At 37.8% G+C, this 23,923-nt stretch overlaps 1 protein-coding gene across 1 annotated transcript in view; it reads left to right on the top strand.

Annotated features, from left to right (window-relative positions):
* The first annotated feature begins 1,648 nt into the window (after positions 1-1,648).
* LOC115265584 (calcitonin gene-related peptide type 1 receptor) overlaps positions 1,649-23,923 on the top strand; it is a 352,478-nt gene continuing 330,203 nt past the window's right edge. Inside the window, exons 1-3 of the mRNA XM_062849706.1 lie at positions 1,649-1,767; positions 1,914-2,254; positions 15,672-16,874. The gene's annotated coding sequence lies outside the window, so the exon portion shown is untranslated. The remainder of the gene's footprint in view (positions 1,768-1,913; positions 2,255-15,671; positions 16,875-23,923) is intronic.

Genomic DNA, 23,923 nt, shown 5'->3' with positions numbered 1-23,923 from the left:
GAAGCCCCCCGAATCGCCCAGGAACGTCTGGAACTCGCCTTCGAAAGTCACACCTATCCTAGACTAGGATTCCTAGTACCCATCACTGCAGCTCTGTTGAAATCTCGTGAAGCTCTCTGAAGCTTCTAGAACCCCCTGAAATCCACCAAAACGCCTTATGGCTTCTTTGAAACTTCTCTGAAGCTCTAGTGAAAGCTCCCGAAGCTCCCTGAACGTTTCAGAAATATCTATGAAATTTCTATCTTGAGTCATCTTGAAACACCTTGAAATCCTTTTAAAATCTATCCAAGCAACCAAAAGTTGGGATAAAAAGGCATTTTTTGGCTTAAGGCTCAAGCATACGTCATCATTTTTCAGAAAATAAAAAGCAGTTTTCTCGCTGTGAATCAAAACATCGACCATGAAAATATATTCACTGCATTCTATTCCTCATGTGGAGTACAGTGAATATATTTTCATAGCAAAGATTTTTGTTTTGAGCGAAAAAACTGCTTTCAAATGTTTGATGATGACGATGATTTCAATGACGAATTGTTCAACGTTCATCAGATATTTGAATAGCGATCAGATACGAATAGCGTTCTATACAGCTTACATTTTAAGTAATTAACCGAACTTGAGTTCACAAAAAGTTAACGTAGGGTATGTGTTCCATCAGTAATCTCACGCTCCCATATTCATCCTATTCGAAAACAAGCGATTACGGCACTGATTGATTCCGTTCTTTCTGTTTTCATGCGTGCTCACTCGTAACAAAAAATACAAAAATAAAAAACAAAACAAACAACGCTTCAATCCTTTGTTTTTCATAGGATGAAAATGGGAGCCACATGCTTAATAAGGGAACCAGTACCCTATGCCGCTGTGAAGAATGTTAGTTCAGTTTGATTATTGCAAATTTGCACTTATGTATGTGTAGTGGATCGCCACAAACAAATTGGAGACCTCCATTCTCTAACTCACCCCCTAAACAATCGAACGACTCATGTGGTCGCATCTTTGATGCTGTTGTGTAGGGTGGTTCAACAATGTACCACTCAGTGTTGCCACATTTTTTTCGGATTTCATCTGTGATTTTGGCCAAAAAAATCTTTTTCATCTGTAGGAAATTTCAGAAAATCTTAGTAAAAATCTGTGATAGATTAATGTCTCCAAAATCGAATATTTTTGAACAATTTGTTTAAAAAAAACGGAAAAAAATGTTTTTAGAATAACGTTGACCAAAACACTCCCAGATTGCATCTGAAGATCATCAGAAACCACAAGAACGTCAAAAACAATGCCCCTGAGGCTTGGCCTAGGCCATCCAACTAGAAGATTTAATTTCTATTATTTAAATTTGAGTACATGAAAATTATAATAAAGCTTTATTTTACGAAAGTCATTGTCATTTTTTTAAATCTTAAAAATCTTTTTTTATTGTAAAAATCTTTGATCTGTGATCACAGATATCTGTAGGCGAAAATGGGAAAAAATCTGTGTAATTCTAGGTAAATCTGTGTATGTGGCATCACTGGTACCACTTGGTAGTTACACATCATTCAATCCGGGCGCGCAACAGTTTCCGACGTTACAACGCAACGTCGCGTCGTCGGTCGTGCTACAAAGCAGCCATACAGACACTGACTGACTGCTGTGCTACTACGCTACTACTGTCGTCGTCGGTCGGCGCGGTGGAAAGCACAGACGCGCGATTCCGTTCAGTTTTTCCTCGTCAGCCAATGGTTTCGCATCGCTTTTTGTTCTAAGCGGATGTCGGTCTATTAGGTGCCTACCACGACGGCGACGACGTCGACAACGGTTACCGTTGGGAAAAGTTTTTCCTTTTGTTTGCTTCCGAACGTGTCGGGATGCGCGCGCCCGGTGCCTTAGCAATTAGCTGATGATTTGTGTTCTTTTCTTTTGTGTTTCAGTATTCAACAGGAAGAACGGTCACATGTGTGAGAAATTGGTGGGTTAACAGGTGTTTCGACGGGATAGTCGCGACTGATCAAACGAAACGTGAGAGTGAAAGAGGCGTGAAGCAATCAGATGCATAAGGTGAAGTTCAAGTGCAAGTTCGACACGTGTGTTTGGGATTTCAAATGGATAAAACAGCTGAGAATCAACAAAAAGTTGTGTGAATGAAAATAACTGGCTGTTTATTGTGTTTTACTTGTATGCCATCAACGAAGGCTTGTGGGGCAGTTGGAAATGGATTTCTCATTTATTTGTTGATGTTCGGAGCGTGGAAAATTCTGTGATGGACTTGAAGGTAAATAAAGCCAGATATATGTGATACTTATTGTGATAAACATATGTGGGATAAAACGACGTATTTTTCATATACGATTATGCTTTATTTGCACAGTGGAAAAACAATTCTTGCAAAATTTGTACAAAACATTAAATATCTAGTTTATGATTTTATTATATATCTATAAAATGAGTAATTATACTCAATACATTGAATAGAACTCAATCCAAAAGATATAGAAAAATAATCTTCGGTTATATTTTCCTGCAAACACAATTTTTATAATGCAAAGACACAATATTCACACAATTTTCATAATTGTTTGGTAATTCAAAAATCAATCGTGATTCTTCGTTCGGTATCCATAGAATCTTTATGAGGTTTAGAAACACCCCTCGTCATTACAAATATACAAATAGGGTATGGGGCCTTTTTTTTGGACCAGTAATTTTTTCTACCAATACTGAGGTAAATACAGAATTTTTTGACCAAAACTTTTTAGATTCCTTTTAGCGTCCAAAAAATCGCAATGCGATTGAAATTTGCATGTAATTTAGTATGATTTTTTTTTTTTTTTTTTTTCCCTGGCCAAGTTCGCAGGGGTTGACGGTATTAAAGTGAAGGAGTTTCATTTTGATTATTGTAATGTAGTGTTCTTTAGTGAAACATATCACCTTTTTAACACTTTAATGCGCCTCCAACGGTCCATCACGAACCGGCTGCTGCAGATGGAGTATGGCTGATCATATGCATCAGACATGCTCGATAAACACGGAGGAACCGCCAGGGCTCAGTAGAGTCTATTCCCAAGCAATAGTTCCAAATCGGTTGGATTTGAGAAGGTTTTGATGACACAAGTTTACAAAATAAAACGAAAGTCGTGAACTTCTGTCAACGACCAAAATTTTTGAAGCACAATTTAGTGCTGATTTCGAAACCGACCTTCAAAAAATTTAAAGTAGAACAGTTTTTGAGTTTTAGCTCAAAATCGAGTTTTGTAACTTTTCAAAATATGTAATTTACTAAAATTCAAATATATTGAGTTTTGTTCAACCAATTTTAAATCTTTTTCCATAAATTAAAAGCTGAATACAATACCATTCGATCATCTGAATACAGGTTTTGCATCAGATTGATGAAATTCAAGATATTGGCGGGTTTTAGGGACGATCTTCTTAAATTTTAGCAAAATTCTTAAAATTTTTTGAAGAAATGTATTTTTTTTCAATAAGAAAAAAACAACTTAAAAATTCTTTCTCGACGTTTATTTGATATATCATATGTAGGCGAGTTACAGTAAAAATTTCAGCTCAATCGGAGCATTGATTACGGAGAATAAGATGTTTGAAGTGAGTGGCTTTGCTTAAAAATAGAACAAAAATCGATTTCAGATCATCAACCTTGTATGGAAAGTCGAAAAAATTTCCGCTCTACTGGAATTTTTTTCCTTCGCGTTTTCGAACTCAGGGCATGATTCTACACCAAAAATGATCATCAGCTTACCGAGTTCAAAAATGCTGTAAACTAGTGTGATCGTTACAAATCCTAATAAAAGTATTATAGGATTTGTGACTGGTTTTGGAACCTTTTACAGCCAGCTGACTTCAAAATGTTGTTTGGGCTCTATTTCCCACGTTTCTCGGTTGATTTTGATTAGTAATTTATTAATGTCATAGTCGCTTTTTCGAATTTCTACAATGTTATACTTTATTATATTTTATTTAAATAAAGCAATTAAAATCGACCGAAAAATTAATAGTGGGAAGGAGATTTGCAGCACTTAATTGTGCTGATAGATTCGAAGCTAACGTGCGAACACTTGACGTGACAGTTTGGACTGGACAAAAAACTGACTGCTTTTTATTAATTGAACAACGTTACTTTTGTATGACTAGGTTGACATTTCTAGGCCACGCATGAGAAAATGACATGGTTTATCTTGATAGGACCGATAGGACAGAACGAATTTGAATATTTTTCATAGTATTTGTAGGGGGATGAATACATAATAGTTGACAAGCAATTTTTGTTTATCTCTTAGATGATGTTATGACACCAACAGAAAAAATATCAGAAGTTTAGTTACATGTTTCTCTAGGTTTTGGACCGATGACATTTTAAGGACACAAGAGATGAACACAGAGAAGTAAAAATCAAGAAAACAATTTGACACAGAATCGACTATATTTTAACATACGGGTTCGACTGATTCGATGAATCTGTCTAGAAGTATCTAGAAGACAATTGACGCTAAGATTGGAAAAAAAGCTTGCAGTTGGGACTATACTACAATAATGGCCGATAGGAAACAACGCGCTCGACAGCATTATTATTCATTTTTTTTAATATTTACCCATAGGCTTTTCGCCGGTTGGCAGTATAGTATTTAGCTGTGTACGAAGATACGGATTAGTTGGTGTACAGATGACAGGGTTCTCACGGGAAGTGCTTCAAGCGAGGCTTACATAACAACTGACAATAAAGAAACCTATTTTCCTTGACTTTCTACGCAATGGACATCTGACCGAAAACACGTGTTTTCGTTAATCTCCTAGGCATTATTAGTGCACGACGGAACAACTAGCAGGACACAGTTCCAGACGTCTCTTTTTAATAACGATATTCAGCATATTTCCAATAAAACTACACTTCAATAAAGCAAAGACTAAAGCTGCTATGATAGAACAGATCAGAATGACTTAATTGACTTATTGACTACATATTGGAGATCTACTTCGAATAACTGACAAATTGACAAGAACCTAACTAAATGCATGGACCATACTACAAAAAAAAAATTGACAAAAAGAAAAAAGGGGAAACTTTTTTATTAAAACTATTTTTGTTCAACGCAGGCCAAAACAGTGTCGACTTGGGCCACGATATGCCTACGTACTTCTGTGTGTTGAAACAAAAATAGAGGCTCATAGAAGCAAACGTAGGGAAAGGGTGCGGTGTTAGAACATAAGCACAGTGTGCTACCGCCGTAATCACTATGAAAAAAAAAAAAAAAAAAAAATTTAGTATGATTTTTTTTTGTTTTTTAAAATAACATTACTTTACAAAATAAAACGAAACCCAGTCGTGAACTTCTGTCAACGACCAACATTTGTGAAGAACAATTTAGCGCTGATTTTGAAACCATGCTTCCAAAAAATTTTAGTAGAACAGTTTTTGAGTTTTAGCTCAATATTGAGTTTTACAACTTTTAAAAATATGGAATTAACTAAAATTCAAATATCTTGCGTTTTGTTCAATCAGTTTTAAATCTTTTTTCATAAATTAGGAACTGAACATAATACCATTCGATAATCTAAAAACCTACGCACCAGATGATGATGATGATGATGATGATCAGGTCCAAAAATCAGATTTGCACTTTGAGTGAGTCGTTTTCGAGCATCTACCTCTACGTAGTTATCCTTCGTATCAAACATAATGCGAACGACGCGTTTGATCGCCTTCCAGGTAGCAATTGTTCTTCCTCTACAAGTGGTTGGGGAAGCGGTGCCTGTACGATAGGCAAACAGTTTCAAACAATAAACAAATCGCTCTCGCTCTTCGTACATATGTACAACAGAGATGGTTATATTTGCGGTTTAGGGGAAGATGATATAGATCGATAAGATTAGAATTGAACCTTATGACAACTAAGTTGCCGGGTCATTAATTGGCTCGGTAGCTTAGTTGGTAAAGCACTTGTCTAGCGAATAAGGGTCGTGAGTTCAAATCTCACCTGAGCTGTGGATTTTTTCCCAATTTAACCAATAACACTGCTCGACAAAATTTTACAAAATTTGGTGTTATGGGATGAGAAAAAAAAATAACAGGAGTTTGGGACCCTAGAAGTACCATAGTGAAAGAATTTTTGAAAAATATTGGACCCTATGACACTTCTAGGGTCCCAAACCTCTGTTATTTTTTTTCTCATCCCATAACAAAATTTTGTGTTGAACGGTGTAATTTACCCATCTGTACATATGTACGTTGAGTTACACTGAAACCTCCATTTAAGTCGATGCATGGCTGATCGAAAATAATTTTTACCGTGCAAGCAATGACTAAACTATACAGTTTTATATTTTTTGACAAATCTCCTTTGTCATGCGAAGTGTTAAAAAATTTAAAAGTCTTAAGTTTTGTCATTGATTTTACGGTAAAAATTCTTTTCGATCAGCCATGCATCGACTTAAATGGAGGTTTCAGTGTATTTGAAATTCATAATTGATCACACGGATTGGTATTACCTAGGGCCTAGGGCCTAGGGCTTAAAATCTCGTTAGTATAAGGCTGATACAAATTTATTTTTGACTTTTTGTCTGACCCTGCAGGAGTTTCTTCTAAAATTCTTCCAGCAGTTCACTCTGGAATTCATCAAGGAGTTTATTTTGGGATTCCCATTTTTGAGAATTCTTCCCTTTTTAATTCCTCAAGTACTTCCTTCTGGGATTTCTCCAAGATTGTGATACCATTTGAGATTTCCTCCTTTTTGTATTCCTTCAGGAGTTCCTTCAGAGATCACTCCAAGAACTCCTTCCGGAGTTCCTTCTTAGATTCCATCAAAAGTTCCTTTTGAGATTTCCCCGGGAGTTTTTTTTTAAGATTTTTCTAAAAGTTTATCTATGGTTTCCTTCGGAAGTTCTTTCAAGGTTTTCTTCTCCTCTGTTCCACCAGCAGTTTCTTCGGATATCTCTTCGGGGTTTTCTACGGAATTTCTTTTGAGGTGCCATCAGAACTTCTTTCTGGGTTTCCTAAAAAGTCCCTTTCGGGGTTCCTCCAGGTGTTGCTTCTGGGATTCCTCCAGGAGTTCTTTTTAGGATTCCTCCAGGAATTCCTTCCTGGATTCTCCTGGGAGTTTCTTCTGGGATTACTCAAGGACTTCCTTCTAGGATTTAACCATCCGGCATCTCCCCATTCACTTCTTTTGGAATTCCTTCAGGATTTTCTTTCTAAGATTTCACCAGGAGATCTATCTAGATATCTTCCGGGATTCCCCAAGTTATTTTCGGGTTTTCTTCAGAAATTTTTATCCGGGATTCCTTTAACAATTTCTTCCGTGTTTTCTTTAGAAATTGAACTAGGAGTTCCTGCTGAGACTCTTCAAATAGCTTCTTCTGAGATTCTTTCAGGAATTTCTTCAAGATTGCTTTAAAAGTTCCATCTAGAATTGCTCCAGGAACTCCTCACGGGATTTCTTTTGGAATTTCTCCATGATTTATTTTCAAGATTCCTCCAGGAGTTTCTTCTGAAATTTTCCTGGAAGTTCCTTGAGGGATTCCTCCAAATCCTTTAGGGGGTTTTCAGAAGCTTTTTCTTTGATTCCCAGTAGGAATTCCTGTAAAAATTTTATTCTTCTCCTGTTGGGGAAACCTATGAAGTAATCCATGAGAAATTCCTTCCAAAGCTGGTAGAGGAGCTCCTTAAGAAATTGTTGGAGGAGTTCTTAAATGAAGTCTTGTAAAAACTATATGAGGAACTCCTGAAATAATGCCATAATGCCAAAAACTTTTTCCTTTGCAACCTTAGCGGCGTGCAGCAAGCAGCAAACTATTGGACGTGAGAAGCATTTGAGCGAAATTGATTTTCATTCAAATTATTCTTTCATTATTAATTATTCTTTACGCAGGATTTTAAAACCATTTTCTCAGATATATAGATCATGCAATATATATATTTTTTGTTTACTAGATAATGATATCTAAAGCAAGTAAACATTTTATTAAGCTTAATAGAAAGCTACGTAGCATACCATGAATCCCTACCCCCCTATTGTAGTAAAGTACATCTGGCTTGGTCACAAAATTACAAAAACTCCTTAACTAGATCACATTCACCATTTTAATTATAGTGAAAAAATCTTAAGTTTTCAGACAATGTTTTAATTGAATTTTGGTCTACGGTTGAGTAACTGCATAGTAGTGCTAAAGTAGTATAGGTTTAATTCAAGTAGCCTAAAAATAATTCGTTTCTCTAAACTTACATCAATTTGCATAACGGAGGTGTTCCACACGATCCGATCGACAGCGAAGAATTACGTGTTTTTCACGGTATGCACAATCTGATCGTTCCCTTTACTACCAGAACATCTGTTCAAACAAACTTCTGTCAACATTGTTGACAAACAGAAGATCATAATATATATACTATTTCACTGCCCCACTACTGCGGTGACTGGCTGGCTAACGCAGGCAACCCGCACACTCAGCGTGAATGGTCATTGTCCGTCCATCCAAAGGGACATGTGGTGTGTTTCAGTTTCAAATTCTGTCGGTCACATATGCTCTCACGTTTCGACGTTCGTATTTGCATCGCATATACTTAGCTACGTACATATATACAGAGAGAGAGAGACATAGAGTTCGGGAAGGGCTGCAGCAGAAGAGATTGGACGAAATCGTAAAGTGGCTTAAGGCGAAACTGGATCCATTTCCTCATTTTTTGGTTTTTGATTTTTTTTTAATAAAATAACGAAGCAATATTTTCAAAATCGGTTTTCGTGCACATATAGAGTATGGATCAGGGTATCTCCTGTTTTTTTTTTGTGGTGGAAAATATTTTTCGTTTTTGCAGAAACCGTTTTTGAACAAAATTTCACAAAAAAATGGTTTCTGCAAAAATGGAAAACATTTTCCACCTCAAAAAAAATCAGAAGATACCTTGATCCATACTGTATATGTGCAGGAAAACCGATTTTGAAAATATTGCTTCGTTATTAAATAAAAAATCAAAAACCAAAAAATGAGAAAATGCTTCCAGTTTCGCCTTAAGTTAGTTTTCTGAGAGATGTTTTTTTAGAATCTAGCTGTCCCGGCAAACGTCGTACTGCCTGCCTACTGTGTTTTTTGACATGCAGCTTCAAAGAGACGTCCCCCGCTAAGTCATCTGTATGGGAGCCCCCGTTCCCGAGACCGGAGAGGTCCCGCACCAAGCTAAGAACCTTCCCCGCCCCCAACATTACCCACATACAAAATTTCATACCGATCGGTTCAGTAGTTTCCGAATGCATAACGGTCAGACAGACAGACAGACAGACAGACAGACAGAAATTCATTTTTATATATATAGATAGATAGATAGACTGGAGGGTGGAGAGCAGCAACTGGGTTGTTTTTGGGAAGAGAGGTCTTCCAGGTGAATTTCACTAATGAGCACTTCCAAAACACAAAAAATTTGCTATTTTTGACTCGATATAACGGAGCTTACATATTCTCGGCAGTTTTGTTCTCTTCGTTTTGGTTTTTTTTTTTCAAACCTGTTGAACTCAGAGGTCGCTTCAAACCCTTTCCAACCAAGCTGAGTTATATGCCCAAAATTCAGACAATTTGCCCCCCAAAAAACGCCCCATGACGAAGAGAACAAATCTGTCGATACTACCCTTCGTCACCCTATCCCAATTTCAATGCAATATTGTTCATGCATTGGATTTTGTGAATCATTTACTATCAACACTTGATCACCTAACTTTTGAAAGAGGCACATGTAAAACCTCTCTTTTTCTTCTTCGAAAACTATAGCTCGAAAACGGTTTGTTGGATTGAAATGATGTATTCGAATATCATTAAAAATTTTCAAAAACCTCACCTTTTCTTTTTTTAATATTTTTTTTCTGTATAAAGTCGAATTCTAACCACAAAATTTGCCAACTAGCCCAGGATGGTCAAATGATTATAACTATATTTCTCGAATTTTTTTTTTGATTTTTAAAACAGGCAAAAGGAAACAATTTTTAATTTTTTTTACGCAAAAATGCGCATATTTCTTCCCTACATTCAGCCATGTTAAAATTACAAAAAATAAAATAAAATGTATGGGATCTGGTAAAATATTATTGGAGTTTTTTTTTTACTATTTTTATCCAAAAAGGATCAATTATTTCTCAGATATGAGGTTGAATTTCAATTTCAAAATAAATTTTCAAACCATCTCGAACAACATTTTATAAGGTCCAATTTTTTCTAATATTTTGATATTTTTGAATTTGCTGTAACTTAAGTCTTGCATAATACTGTTCGATTTGAAAGAACTGTCTGTCTTACGATTTGATTTGATTCAGAAAGTATAATCATGGAATAAAGTGGTTTGTTAAAGAAGTATAATGAGGAAGAACAACTGCCTAATTGTAATGCTAAATACACTACAGGTTGGACTCGATTATCTGGAGTCGGTTACTGAAGCTTCGCAAGCTTACATCTCGGGAACGGGATGCTGTATGAAGCTGAAATTTTGACATTTTCTTTTTGATTAGTAACCAGTAAAAGTTTCAGCTTTGTACATCATTCTGTTTGCCAGTTATATATTTAGAAGACTTCAGAACTTGACTCCGGATAATTGAGTCCGACCCGTAATTGGAAACATTTTTTTTCATAGCTTTTAACATAATCAGTTCTTATCTGAACGATCGGCATTTTTTAAGAATATTTTTACCATGTGGCCAGGCACAGCAATTCAGAGCATAGCTTAGGTTAGCTTAGCTTAGAATGACTTTACGTGTCAATAGATCCCGAGCAAAGTCCAACAACAACATCGAATCGAAAACATGATTTGTATTCAGAAACAAATGGATATCCCATTTTGATATCAGTTTATCTTTACTTAATTCGATTTCGAATTTTGTTTCCGGTTCGCTGCCATTTTCAATCAATGGAAATATTTAGTTTTCGAATAGTTTTAAATCATTTAGTAAACTATGTAAAGTAATTCTAGGGATATATCATTAGTGCAATTATATTATTGCATTTATTATTTGATATCAACCGAGAAACTATATTTATTGATTTTTCATATTTCTTGCGCTGATACCAAACAGTTTTAAATTTGCTATCATCGATAGCATGAATTGTTGTCAGTTTGCTGCCACAGGAACATTTTTCTGCTCTTATTTTTGATGTTTTAACCGTTGGCCGAGGACCTGGGATCGAATCCCACTCGCGACAAACTCGGAAAATGTGAGTTTTTTCTTCGGAAGAGAAGTAAAGCGTGGGTCCCGAGATGAACTAGCCTAGGGCCAAAAATCTCGTTAATACAGGCAAAAAAAAATGATCTAGAACGGTGCTGGCCAAGTCCTTACAGTCAGTTGGGAAAGCGAAAGGAATATTAGAATGTGATGGTTGTTGTCACTAGGCAGCATCTATCAATTACGTAACGCTAAAATCGCATTTTTTTAGAATGACTGTACACCAAACCCGTAATTTACGACAAAAGCATAGGAGAGTCCACAACATGTTTCAAATAGGGGCTGTCACATTGTTCTTCTTTCCGAGATGCGCTTTAGAGCCATGTGTTTGTATTCTATTTGCACGTAAAAAAAACGCTGTTCAAAAATGGCTAGCGATTGCATAATAGATATGCATATGAAAAATCGTGTAGTTTTTGTTCTAAATTTTTAAATTGTTTGATTCTTTGAATAGAGAAGAATTTGTTAAGCAATGTTACCCTATTCTTTAATTATATAGGACCTCTATACTGTATTTTTTATCCTTTCGACATTCTATCGACCATTTGTTCTTTTGACTTCCTGTGTATTCGACCTTTTGTCCTTTCGATTTTCCATTTTAGCTTTCAAAGCACCTTTTTCGCTTGACCTTCTGTTCTTAAAACCTTTTTCCGTTTACCCGTCAACCGCAAAATAACGAATCAAACACTACCTCGCTAGCTTGTTACGATTGAAATCTTTTGTCTTTTAAAATATGTATGATTGATTCAAAAGTCAATATTTTGAGCAATGGACATGACATACACAATAACGTTAGGGGCTGTCCATAAACCACGTGGTCATTTTTTGGAAGATTCCGAATATCCCCCCCCCCCCCCACTCCCCAGCTGGTTTTTTGTTCATACAAAAAAAAAAACCCAACCCCCTACTCTCAGTTCTAATTTATCACACATCATTTCAGAGTTTGTTTGAGAAATTCGCCCAGAGATTGCTTCAGAAATTCCTCTGGATATTTATTCAGAAATTTCTCCGAGCATTCGTTTGGAGAATCTATTGGAGATTTATTCAATCTATTGGAGATTTCTTGAGAAAATATACCAAAAATGTCTTCAGAAATTTTTATAAACAATCTTTCTAAAAATATGTTTTGGAAATTTGTTTGAGTATTCGATCCAAAATTCCATCACGGATTCTTTCAAAAAATCTTCCGTGCATTCATTCGGAAATTTACTTCTGGAATTTGTTAAGAAATTCCTTCTATTTAGAAATTCCTGAAAAAGTTATTTCAACGCATCTTGCGTGATTTACTTATGAAATTCCTTTTTTTTTTTAGAAAGATATCCATGAATTTCAACAGAGATTCCTTCAGCGATTCTTTCTAAAATTCGTTCAGAGGTTCTTTCCGAAATTTCTTTAAACCTTCATTCAGAAATTTCTCCACAGATTCCTTTAACCTTCACGTACCCGACCACTGACATCTCATTTTCAAAATGCTAAATCCCCATTTCGTCAATTTTCATCCGATTTTTTGAAGTCGCCCTCAATCGATCATAAATTGGTGCTAGTTTATTATACTCACGTGGCCATACAATATCCGGAACCATTCCGGCGACATTCCGGATTTTGCTGGGGTCGGGGGGTTGCCAAAATGGCTAAAAGTGATCATTTCGAATGTTATTGTGTTGAAACCATTGATTTCCGGCGATATTTTTTGTTGCGAACAGTGAAACACAATTGAGATAACCAGATTTGAATAAGTTGGATCCGGATCCCCGTGACAGGTTCCGATGGGCCTCATTGGGGACACTCCTGGTTTTCAACTTAAACATGCCGTGCGACATATCAATCTTCATGATTTGAAATGACTGAGTCAAAAACGATGGACTGAAGTATGTATCAACTAATACGGCCACCCCGGAACGGTTCCAAGGGGGTGTCATCGGGGACATTTCTGGTTTACAACCAGAACATGCCGAGCGACGTATCAATCTTCATGATATCGAAAGAATGGGACAGAATCAATTAACTTAAGTATACATCATCAGATATGGCTGCTCCGGAACACCTGAAACAGGTTCATTGTGAATTTCTCAAATACAATAACACACGAAATAATCACTTTTAGCCATTTGGCAAAACAAACCTCTCCCCCACCCCCTGACCACTGTATAATCCGGAATATCTCCGGAATGGTTCCGGATAGAGATGGAAAAACTGATTCAATTTTGAGAGTGAATCGCTATCGATTCACTCTCAAAAAAGAGTCGACTCTTTTGATCGATTCAGTAACTCATTTCCGGGATTTGAAGAAAATGTCAATTTTCGATGTGAGCCAACTTCTTTTCGTACAAAATTCACTTGCATGGCATGTATATTGGCGATTTGCACAAACGTCTGAGCATAACGTAGTGAAATACAGGATTCGCAGGTTTTCGTTAATTTCTCTTAAGAATCGAATCGCTGGTGCGAGTCGGCCATATAATATAAGTATGGAAACAAAATTAATTGTCAAAGATTGCAATGTTCTGCGTCCATCATCATGAAGTGCGTAGTCAAACTAACTCTTTTCGCAATCGTAATGAACATCAGCGAATCGTGACTCTTTTGAAAAGAGTCATGGTTCACTCACTCGATTTCGCGAATCGATTCTTTGAGTCGATTCGCGAGTGAGTTACCCATCTCTAGTTCCGGATACTAAATGGCCACTTGAGTGTAATAAACTAGCTCCACGTTATGATCGACTGAGGGCGACTTCAAAAAATCGGATAAAAATTGACGAAATGCCAACATTTTGAAAATGAGATGTCGGGGGTCGGGTACGTGAAGGTTAATAAAACTCTCAGAAACTATTCCACAGTTTTTCAGAAAATGTTTCAAAATTTCTTTGTAAAAATGTGCTGCCTATTTTACCAGAAATTTCCACAGCAACTTACATTTTCTCTAGAAATTCCACTAGGGATTCCTCCAGAAGTTTCACAAAGAGTTGTGTAAGGAAGTTGTGTATGAATTTCTGTAGGAATTCTTCTTTTCTGTATTCTTTTTTGCGAAAAATCTTTCAGAAACAGCTTTAAGCATTCTTAATCTGAATGAATGTCAGAAAATCTTCCTGGGATTTCTTCAGAAATATCTTCAGATATTCATCCAGAGATTTCTTTACTATTTTCTCCAAGGAAAACATTGCACAAAATTACAGGTTTTTTTGATATTTTTTCACGGACTCTTGCTGAAATCCATCCTAGGATTAATTTAAAAAATCTGGAAGACATTCTTGCAGAGATTCCTGCAGAAATTCATACAGAGATTTCACCAGAAATTCCGCCGGGTAATCCTCTATGTATTATCTCAGAAACTCCTCCAGGGTTTCCTCCAAGCGTACCTTCTAGAAATGTCTCTATGGATCCCTCCAAGAATTCATTAAAAAAATGCCAAGGATTTTTATTAGGAGATTTCTCCAGGATTTGTTTTCCAAAACTATCTCAAGAGGTTTTGCTAGGTATTCCAACAGGAATTTCCAGGTGTTTGTTCAGGTATTCCTCCTAAAATTTCTTTGATTCTTAAAATGTTCATGTTTTTTCAGAAATTCAGATTTGTTTATTTTCTTCTGAAATTTCTTCAGCGATACTTTCGAAAATATCTTTAGAAACTTCTTCAGTATTCCTAAAATTGCTGCATTAATTTCAGTAGGGGTTTATTCAAAAGTTGTGGATTCTTTCAGAAGTTGTTCCAGCAGTTCCTTCAGAGATTCCTCTAGAAATTCATCCATGGGAATTTATCAGTTAAGGGGCGCTGACATCGGGGAACCTTGACTCACTAGCCCTGATTTTATCTTGGCAGCACCGGAAATAATTTATCACACATCTTGTCAGTAATCTGCCGAAATATTACAATGATCTTTTTATGGATTGCTGCACATTTTGGAATTCAATCAGCTGAATACCAACAAAGATAGTATAAGGCATCCACCAAAAATATTATGAATATATTACAATTATGTATCGATGAGGAAGTCATAAAAAAATTAGCAAGAAGTTTGTTAGAAAGCGAATGGCGCATGCATGCCAAAAATGTTGTCAATTCTAATGGATCTGTAAAAATATCGCCATAGAATCACCCCGTATACATACTCTGCTTATCGTAATCATCGACAAAGTGAAAGATATTTATAAAAAAATGAAGTATGAAAGGGAGGTATGAGATTAAGGATAAACAATGCATATACGTACTTAACTAAGTAAATATGTCATTTGATATGTTTTGGCGCTATTATGGGTGCTCTACAAAACAAATTATTGATATGTATGACGTGCTCCACGTAAGTTAAAAACTGTCTATTTTAATCTAACTCTCGGTAATCGTTTGTATGAGTAAAATCCTGAATAACACGTTGACATATTTACGTTTCCACATTCAATAAATACGTGAACAAATCACATTTCCAAATGAATTGCCTACACTTTATCATGTTTATTGACCGTTCTCCGCCTTATCTTCTCCTCATTTCAGAACTACCTTCGTCGCTGATTGATGCAAATAATGAACCTGTCGTTGAACGCGTCACATCGGAAGAAAACGAAACTGTCATTTATTAGGTACTACTGCATAAGAAGGCAGATTCCGAGTAACAGAAACTTGATACTCAAACGGTAGTGCAACAACTTCACAACGACCCATTCAGCCATCCATCTCGAGGAGAAATCCGCGAATTATGATAATGAGACGCGTTTGAATGTCGCATGCCGGATTCGCAGAGAACCAAGTGCCAATGAATTGGCGGAATGGTTACAACAACGATTGTCACCCTTCTTGTTGAACGAGAGACAGAAGAAGATACACGCGTGCCGTGGCGGGTGTTGAATTTTAAATCCTCGCTCGTCGGTGTCCGTCCGCGGGGAGACCTCTAGAAGGCTTCTCGTTCTCATTATGTGCATGTGTCAATACAAACCGTGATCGACTCGAGTTCGATTACCCTCGGACTCCAGCAAGCCAGCCCACCAACGCCAGTGCAGTGTGCTGTATGCCAATGCGCGCCCTCTGCGACCTACGTGCAGTCGCTTCGATGCTGATATGCATCATTAGTTATGCAGAAAATTATGATTAGCACGACTCGATGAAAAAACACAAAGTTAGGCGCTCTCCAACTTCGTCGTCGTTGCGCTGCGCACCAAAGTGTCGTTGGTTGAATGAATAATTATTGTCTTATTAGACTGCATCGACCGTTTGATCGCGTTTGTGCATAGGCTTCGATTGAAAAAAAAAGTCGTGGTTTCAGCAACAGTGTCTTGTGCCTCGGAGAGGAAACCCGTAATTAAGACCCCGCCGCTTGTTTGTTGCCCTCAAAGCGAACCTCGAAGAGAAGTCGAATTACGTGATTGTAAGTTCCAAGCCCCCATGTCTTTGAGGGCATGTGCAGTGCATAGGGCTGCATGCTACTAGTCTGGTGGTCGGTAATCGTGATTCTATGCATACGGTGTGAGTGGATCACTGTGTTATGTTTGCTTGACGTTCCTATCTAGCAGGTAAAGTGCATTGGATGCTGCTGTTGCATTGTGCAGTTGAGATAAACGAACAGCAGCATCAAACCATTCGTCAGAAGAAAATCATCTGTTGTTCCGTTGATCGGCGTTTCTGAACTTGAAACTCAGTGCAGACGAGTACGAATGAATGAGTGGACGGTAGAATACGGCTTGTGATGTATGGCTTTACAAGGTAGGTGGAATTATACTTAATTTAATCATTTGTAACACAGAACAACATTCCAGATCTACTTCCCCGCATTTTTAACGAAAAGTACCAAAATGTCAAAGATTCTTCACTGATGATGGGTCTCGCATATATGTATGTGTCCACTGGCGTCTGTGTCTTCAGAGAAAATTTCACCGCCTTCCGTAAACTTCAGAAACCTTTTTCAGTAAACAGCTTATTTATTTACTTACACATAAAGTCAACAGATAAAATGTTTACCCCAATGACATAAAAAAACGAAAGATACATTATTACAACTAAATTTAACAGAAGATACGCTTAAAGCTACGCTTATTTACTAAACGTGACACATTAAAATCAAATACAAAATAACAAGTATTGAACAAACGGGACATATCACGAACCGGCTCATGTAGGCTGTAATTGGTGTTTGCAGGTGGAAGATTGAGAAACGGGTGAGATCTTAGACTACGGCGGCGTGTGTTTATATGCAGCATTCCTAGAAGATCAGGGCAGTCTATGTTGCCTTGCAGAAGATCTCCTACAAAGCAGACTTTGGCCACATTGCGTCTAGCACTGAGAGGTTCCAAGTTAATAAGTTGACAGCGGCTTTCATAGCTAGGCAAAGTTAGCGGATTCATCCACCTGAGATGGCGTAGCGCAAAACGAATGAATTTGCGCTGGACTCTTTCGACGCGGTTAATTTCATTGTTGTAGTAAGGAGCCCAGACTACAGCCGAGTAATAATATAATAATAATAATATTTAGTATGTCCTAATGCTTGTATTAAGTGGTAATAAATGTACGACGTGCACTGCCGCTCTACGCCCAATTGTCTCATGTTATATGGGAATCCCATACAACATGGGACAATTTATGCATAAAGCGGCAGTGCATGAGCCATTTATAATGACAACGTACAGGGAAGAAGTAAAAGTAATCGATTCATTTAATTTTTTTCCGAAACCCTTCATGTAATAAAGGCTTGAATTACAAAAATTACCTCTCATATTCTTATATAAAAAGTTAACCGGAGCACGTTGGTTTCTTTACGCAATTCAAATCACAGTATGTTTATCAAATATTTTTTTCTGTTAAGTACATGCAATTTTTTTAATCAACTTTTTCGCAGACGCAGAAAGTTCGTGAAAGTAAATAAAAAAAATAAATGCTTCAGCATTACAAAAAAAAAAAACACTGTACAAGTTACTGCGCCAGATTTCATGATGTGTGAAAAAGTCTACGAAAAGTTGTTTGAGCTTACAAAAATTGGTTTTGGGCAGGCGATCAAGAAGGTTTCATTTTATAAAAGTTCAATAAAATCTACGTATTCTTAAAGATTTTCACCAAAAAATCATTAAAATTCTACAATATCAACAGGAGCCTTATGAATACTTCGACTTACCAAAAATCTTCTACAATTATTCCCTTTAATTTTATAGAAGTTCAGCTATAAACTCGAAAACTTCACATAGATTCTAAACAATACTCGAACAACACAACATTGATTTAATGTTTCATTTGGCTGACATTTTGGCTATCAAAATATGGGGTGGTATATCAGGTATCAGTAGGTCGGCTCTAGAGGCACGTTCTCCTCCATTCGGGAAATTTGTGCCATCGCCATGAACACGAGCCTATTCATCATTTACCTGACGGAGAAGGGAAGGAAAAAGGATAGGACATGGGAAAGGACAGGTAAGGGAATAGGATCGTCATACTCGCAAAAGCGTACCACAATGGGTTCACATAGCGTCCTGAAAAGGACACTGTAATAACGCATAAGCGTGCCACAATGGGTTCGAACAGCGCCATGAAAAGGGCACTGTGATAATGCATAAAGCGTAAAGAGAGCCTATAGCTCTTTACCACAGCGGGTCAAGAACAACAGAACGTCCTGAAGATTCAGGTCTCTGAAGTCAGTTTCACTTAATAAGTGTTTACCGAGTACTCGGAAACGTAATTGCGCAAAAACTGGACAGTTACATATTAAATGATACGAAGTTCCATAATCGGATTCACAGCTATCACATGCAAATGAATCAGCTTGCTGAATATTCGCCATGTGATAACTGAGTCGGCAGTGGCCAGTCAATGCTTTGACCAGCATGCTGCAATTCTGCTTTGACAGATTTGTTAGATACTTTGCCACCCCTAGAGATGGCTCAGTACAATACAATTTTGTTTGACGACATGACTCCAAACTATTCCAGTATTGTTTGTGCTGAGTGGCAGCCCAGGTGTCAATCCGAAGCTTCACCCAACACTTGGATACCGGAATAGCTGGCTCAGGGCCAATGAAGTCATGTGATGCTCCAGTGCGAGCTAACTCATCAGCCAATTCATTTCCAGCGATGGAAGAATGGCCAGGTACCCATACAAGGTGAACAGCGTTTGCTGAATTCAGCTCCTCAATTTGAGTTCGACAAGCGATAACTATCTTCGCCCTGGAGTTGGCCGAAGCAAGTGCTTTAATAGCAGCCTGGCTATCTGAACAAAAGTATATTACTTTGCCCATTACGTGCTGCTGAAGTGCTGATTGCACTCCGCACATAAGAGCAAAGATTTCGGCCTGAAAAACGGTGCAGTGTCTGCCAAGTGAATAAGACTGATACAGCCTTAGCTCACGAGAATAAAGACCAGCACCTGCTCGACCTTTGAGAAGGGAGCCATCAGTGTAACATACGATGCCGTCTGAAATACTTCTCTCCAGATAACCAGATGTCCACTCTTCCCGGGAAGGGAATTTCGTGGAAAATGTTCTATATGGAAAATTACAAGCAATTGTAAGATCACTTGGAGCAAGGACAACTTTGTCCCAATTCACCAAAAGTGGAAACAACGAGGTGTGTGTTGAACTGCGGTTCACAGGAGTTTCCTCTAGTAAACCGAGTACCCATAGGCGGTAAGTGCAAGAAAGTTCTTCTTGTTTGAGATGAATGTGTAGTGGGGCAACGTCAAAGAGAACTTCGAGAGCTGCCGTGGGAGTTGAAGAGAACGCTCCAGACATCGCCATTAAGCACATCCTTTGGAGATGGCCTAACTTTGATTGAACCGTTCTCACTTCGCCCTTTTGCCACCACACAAGGCATCCATAGGCCAATATTGGCCGAACAACAGTTGTGTAGATCCATTTGATATACTTGGGTTTTAGACCCCAAGTTGTACCAAAGGTTCGCCGGCATTGCCCGAAGGCCATACAAGCTTTCTTGATTCTGAACTCAACATGAGGTTCCAGGAAAGTTTGGAATCAAGAATGACTCCAACGTACTTTACCTGTTCAGTCACATTGATTTCAGAATCAAAGAGACGTAAAGTTCGAACACCATTACGGTTTCGCTTTTCCGTGAAAAGAACAATAGATGTTTTACTCGGATTTACCGAAAGGCCATATTGGCGACACCAACCCTCAACTAGCTGAAGAGGCACATTGGCCAGATGAACATCACGGATGTGATGATCGACTATGCGTTCTAAGCATTTCAGAAGAAAAGAGGTCAAACTGATAGGTCTGAAGCTCTTTGCTTCTTCATACGACGCGCGACCCACTTTCGGAATAAACTTCACAGTAATATCCCGCCAGGATTTGGGAATATACCCTGTAGCAAAACTGTAAACAAGTAGTTGTTTCAAAACATGTTTGAAATGATCAAATCCCTTCTGAAGCAAAATAGGATAAATCCCATCTGCTCCAGGAGATTTGAAAGGAGCAAAGCTATTAAGTGCCCATTCAATCGATTCTAAAGTTATGATACTCCGAGCCGAAGCTAAAGAATCATAACTACAAGAAAAGACATCAGGTTCATCCGAAGATGTAATAACCACACATCCGGGGAAGTGTGTACTGAATAAACATTCCAAAACTTCCTCATCTGAGGAAGTGAAATCACCATTTGGCAAACGAAGTTCGTTCACTTGAAAATCCTTAGATTTTGCAAGGATTTTGTTCAATCGACTGGCTTCACTCAGACTGGAAACATTTGTACAAAGGTTTTTCCAGCCGGATCGTTCAGCAGACCGAAGAGCTTTCTGGTAGGCCTTGCGAGCCGACCTGAAAGCCTCCGATCCAGCCGAACGTCGTCTGTTCCAACTCTTTCTACATTGTTTCCTGAGCCTCGCCAGATCGGAGTTCCACCAAGGGGTTCCTCTCGTGGTCTTCACAGACCGCAGAGGGCAGGCTTCTTCAAAAGCTTCCATGATGAAGGCCGTTGTAGTATCAACGGCATCATCTAAATCACTTGGAGTGTCAATTGATGGTGAGTATCCATGAAATTTGGCTGCAACCAAATCGGTAAAGAGATCCCAGTTGGTTGACCGGGGATTCCTGAAACGCAAAGTTTGCGAAGTAACATTCACATGTTCAAACAAGATGTAACGATGGTCAGATAAAGATTCTTCATCTGACACATGCCAATTGGTCAGCTCATGACTAATTCTGCTAGAGCAAAGCGATATGTCTAACACTTCCTCTCTTCCAGATACCATGAAGGTTGGGCGGTTGCCTATGTTAAGTAATCCAAGATCTGTACTACTTAAGTATTCCATCAAACTGGAGCCTCTCAAATTGATGTCTGAGCTGCCCCAGATTATATGGTGAGCATTAGCATCACTACCAACAATTAGCGGAAGGCCTTTTGAAGTGCAGTATGCAATGACTTGCTTGAAAGCATCCGTAGGGGATGGTTCATCATGCGGTAAATAAACCGAACAATAAACGTATTTCCTGTTGAGGTTTCCAACAGATACATCTATTGTGATAGCACTTACATCTCTGGTAGTTAGTTCAGAGATGAGTGTAGCAACGATTGCGTTGTTGACAAGCACACACGCTCGAGGCATGACACGTGAGTTTGCCATTTCATTTTTACTAAAAGTAGCAAACACCGGATTCACAAGGTTTCCTAAATAGAAATTCCCCTTACGAAAGTAAGGTTCTTGGACTAACGCCACTTGGGCTGTACCATTTTGCATAAGTCTACAAAGATTGATCGTTGCTGTTCTTTTGTGCTGAAGATTGATCTGAGCTATCCTAACCGTAGCCACTACCCAAACTAGGCAAGATTAAACTCTTAACAATCACAGCACAAAAAAGAACAGCAACAATAAAGCCAGATCGGTATCGATTTGAGTGCGCCAAAGGCGAAGATTCACAGAATACACTGTGTAAAACGCATAATGCGAAACCATATAGGTGAAAATCTAAACTAATTAATAACATCTTCATAATCCCGCCCTTATTCAGCCTCAAGTATGAGATTGAAGAAGGGCAGCTGATTGTCTCGGAGAAACACAAGGTCCACCGCGCTATTGCTCCGGTTAGCACAGTAAGGGCAAATACTGTGGAGGGTGCCCTGGTACTCCACAGGCTCCGTTTGCGATTAGGTTTTTATAAGACCCCCCTAACCATTCATTCCTAGGCACGGTAAGCGTAAAGCCGCATAACACCATGAATTAGGGGTCACCTGATTAGTGGATTCCTACCACTGGAACAGGCGGTCCGTAGTGCTATTCTTAGCCAGTTGAACTAACCGCTACCGACACTACACAGCTATCTAGGCTGATCGGGAAAAGAAGTTAATATTGGTGATCAACTTCATACGGGCCCGAAAAGCCGTAATAAATGCTTCAGCATTACAAAAAAAAAAAAACACTGTACAAGTTACTGCGCCAGATTTCATGATGTGTGAAAAAGTCTACGAAAAGTTGTTTGAGCTTACAAAAATTGGTTTTGGGCAGGCTATCAAGAAGGTTTCATTTTATAAAAGTTCAATAAAATCTACGTATTCTTAAAGATTTTCACCAAAAAATCATTAAAATTCTACAATATCAACAGGAGCCTTATAAATACTTCGAGTTACCAAAAATCTTCTACAATTATTCCCTTTAATTTTATAGAAGTTCAGCTATAAACTCGAAAACTTCACACAGATTCTAAACAATACTCGAACAACAAAAAATGTATTTAATGTTTCATTTGGCTGACATTTTGGCCATCAATATATGGAAGTGGACTTGAGAAAGAACGTATTTGAAAATGCGAACAGGTCAATTGTCTTTGTGCATTGTCGATTTGTAGAAGAATTCTTCCAGGATTTCTGTCAGGAATTCCTTCAGGATTCCTTCAACAGTTTCTAAAGATTTTTTTTTTGAATTCCTTCATCAATTTCTGAAGAAATATCTCAAAAGCTTCTTTTTGAAACTAGTGGACGGGTTTCTTCAGGCATTTTCCCAGGTAATCCTCCAAAATGTTGTAGTAATTTTTACACAATTCCTTCAAAGATTGCTTCCGAATTTAGGGTATTTGTTCCTTCAGAAATTTCTAAAGGAATACTCTCAGGGATTCTGTTAAAATTTCCTTCAGCAATTTTGCTTAAGGATTCCTCCAGGAATTTTTCTTGAATTTTTTCATAAAATTCTTTTTGGAAAACCTCCACGGGTTTTCCATGAAATTGTTCCAGGCATTTCTTAAAATATTCCTTAAAAATGCTGTTCTGACAGATATTCCTCGACAGTTTCTTGTAGGATCATATCTAGAAATTCTAGCAGAAATTCCTCCAAAGATGCCTTAGCAGATCCTTTTAGAGATTCTTGCAAACATTTCTGGAAATTTCTCTATGGATGATTTTTTTTCTCAAGAAACCTGCAGAATGTTTTTTCAGTTCGGCCAAGTATTTATTTAGAAATCCATAAAAAAATATTTCTCTTGAGAAATTTACCCAGTGATTCTTTGAAGAATTTCTCCATGACTATGGTTTTCAAAAATTTCAGTTAACTTTTCACTCACATCTTGCATAAGAGACACTTCAGAGCTACAGGTTTTTTTCCCCTAGGAATCTTCACAGGTATCTTTTGGAGTTCAGTTATTTAGAAAATCCTTAAAAATTCCTCCACAAATATTTTATGCAATTTCAAGAAAAACCTTTGTTTCAAGAAAAACCTTTGAAGGAATTTCTACTGGAATTCCTGCAGGAATTAGTCAAGGAATTTATGAAGAAACTTTCGGAGGAATTGTGTGCAGTTTTTTTCGAAGGTAGCTGAATTTAACGAACAAA

Source organism: Aedes albopictus, chromosome 2 (assembly GCF_035046485.1).
Source record: "Aedes albopictus strain Foshan chromosome 2, AalbF5, whole genome shotgun sequence".
NCBI lineage: Eukaryota > Metazoa > Arthropoda > Insecta > Diptera > Culicidae > Aedes > Aedes albopictus.
Note: the sequence above shows the minus strand (reverse complement) of the source record. Positions and strands in the feature narration are given on the sequence as shown.